The sequence below is a fragment of the Gekko japonicus genome, unplaced genomic scaffold, assembly GCF_001447785.1.
Source record: "Gekko japonicus isolate JY-2015 unplaced genomic scaffold, Gekko_japonicus_V1.1 scaffold790, whole genome shotgun sequence".
NCBI lineage: Eukaryota > Metazoa > Chordata > Lepidosauria > Squamata > Gekkonidae > Gekko > Gekko japonicus.
Genome location: NW_015163626.1, coordinates 797,093 through 799,724, shown reverse-complemented (window position 1 = coordinate 799,724; position 2,632 = coordinate 797,093).

The window sequence follows — 2,632 nt, the reverse complement described above, 5'->3', positions numbered from 1 at the left end:
CAATGCAAACAGCCCAGCAGCCATTATTGTTACTAAGGACTACTAAGATGAACCTGTTCTGTGGGCATTCCAGTTGGTTAGTGTCCAATATTTATGTATTTATTTGATTTATATACCGCCCTCCCTGCAAGCGGGCTCAGGGCAGTTTACATCAATATCATAACAATCGTTTAGTAACAGATTAAAGCAACATAAAACCACAGATCATAAAATCACAACTACCATGTAAAATAACCTGTTCAGGTGTCAATCATATCTGAGTATAGCAGTGGTGCCTCAATGTCAAATTTGAACCAGGCCACTGGTGGGGAGCTGGCCAGGAAAAAGGGAGGGATGCCCGTTGCCTCAACCAAAAGCCTGGTGGAAGAGCTCTGTCTTGCAGGCCCTGATAAAATAACCTGTTCAGGTGTCAATCAGATCTGAGTATAGCAGTGGTGCCCCGATGTCAAATTTTAACCAGACCACTGGTGGGGGGTTGGCCAGGAAAAAGGGAGGGACGCCCATCGCCTCAACCAAAAGCCTGGTGGAAGAGCTCTGTCTTGCAGGCCCTGATCCCACAGGGCCCTGATCGCGTGTGGGAGCTCACTCCACCAGGCAGGGGCCTGGGCCAAAAAAGCCCTGGCCTTGGTCGAGGCTAGACGGATGTCCCTCGGGCCAGGGACTGCCAGGAGATGTTGATTTGTGGACCTCAATGTTCTGCGGGGCTCATATGGGGAGAGACAGTCTCGAAGGCATGCTGGCCCCTGGCCGTATAGGGCTTCTTTAAAGGTACGCACCAGCACCTTGAAACAGACCCGGAATTCAATAAGCAGCCAGTGCAGTTCGCGCAGCACTGGGTGGATGTCAGCCCGCACAGGTGTCGCCGTCAACACCCGTGCTGCCGCGTTCTGCACTAGCTGCAATTTCCGGAGCAGAGTCAAGGGGAGCCCCACGTAGAGAGAGTTACAATAACCCAGTCTGGAAGTGACCATTGCATGTGTCACTGTAGCCAGGTCCTGGGGGTCGAGACATGGGGCCAACTGCCTGATCGGTCTCAGATGGAAAAAGGCTGACCTGGCGGTGGTGGTGATCTTGGCCTCCATAGAAAGGGAGGCATCCAGGAGCACCCCTAGGCTCTTCACACTTGACGTAGGCACCAGTGGAGCCCCGTCAAAGGTTGGGAGCCTGATCCCCTGGCCCAATGCCCCGCAACTCAGATGCGGGACCTCCGTCCTGGATGGATTTAACTTCAGTTGGCTCCGTCACAACCATCCAGCCACAGTTTGTAATGTCTCATCCAGATCTCCTGGGGCCGTGTCCAGGCGGCCGTCCATCAGTAGATAGAGCTGGGTGTCATCCGCATACTGGTGACAACCCAGCCCATGCCTCTGGATAATATGTGAGGGGGCGCATCTAGATGTTGAACAACATGGGGGAGAAAACTGCTCCCTGCAGCACACCACGTTCTAGTGGGTGCCACTGGGATAACTCCCCCCCGCCCCGAGCGCCACCCTCTGTCCCCAACCCTGAAGAAAGGAGGTCAGCCACTGGCCAAGCCCCTGTATCCCCACGTAGGCAAGGCAGCAGGTCAGCAGCTGGTGGTTGACTGTGTCAAACGCAGCTGACAGATCTAACAATGGCAGCACTGCCACTCCGCCTCAATCCAGATGTCTCCAGAGGTTATCCACCAGCACCGTCTCCATCCCATGGGCAGGGTGAAAGCCGGACTGGGAGGGATCCAGGCACAGTCAAACAAGGTAAGTTCGACTTGAAATTCACAGCATCCCTAGTTGTATCTGGTCACCTTGGGCGGGGGGGGGAGGGTCGGCCACTAAGGCCTCCACAAATAGTCCCAGTGGGCTGATGGCATTGGAGCTACACCGCCCAGCCTGGGGAAGGAGATGTTCTTGACCCTTCCAAGCAAAATCCCATGCAGCAGCTCCCAGGACACGGAAACGAGGCACCTGTCCAAGACTGCCATAGAGCTAAGTAGGCAAGCTCTTTCTCCCTCTCTCCTCTTAGGGGTGAGGTATAGCCTCTCTTCCCCCCTTATTAAGTCACAGGTAACTTACAGCAGCCCCATAGGATTTTTAAGGCAAGAGACGTTCAAAGGTGGTTTGCCACTGCCTGCCTCTGCGTAGCAGCCCTGGTATTCCTTGGTGATCTCCCATTCAAATACTGACCTGGGCTGACCCTACTTCACTTTCGAGACCCGATGGGATTGGGTTAGCCTGGGCTATCCAGGTCAGGGTGAGGTAGGGCCGTTTTCCATGGCCAATTTTTGATCCAGTCCATCCCTATTACAGATGTTGCGGTGCTGCCTTGCAGTCACAAGAAACTGAATGGAGGGATAAGACAAGCTACACTTAATAAAAAGTCCTCTTCTATACAATTTGAAGGCACAAGAATCCTCCCTCCTCCTCTGCATCCAGTCTCCTCTCTTACTCCATTTCTTGTCCATTCCTTCTGAAGCATCAACACTACCCAGGGTAGGGAAGCAGGATATGTTCCCTCTAAGCTGTTGAGTCTTGTGAGCAGAAATTCTACTTTGTGAGCTGCTGGCATTAAAATTGTGAGCAAGCAATTTGGCTGCTGCATAAATTAGTTTGCTCTGCAGCCATCCTTCCTGAGCTAAGACACAAAATGTGTGAGC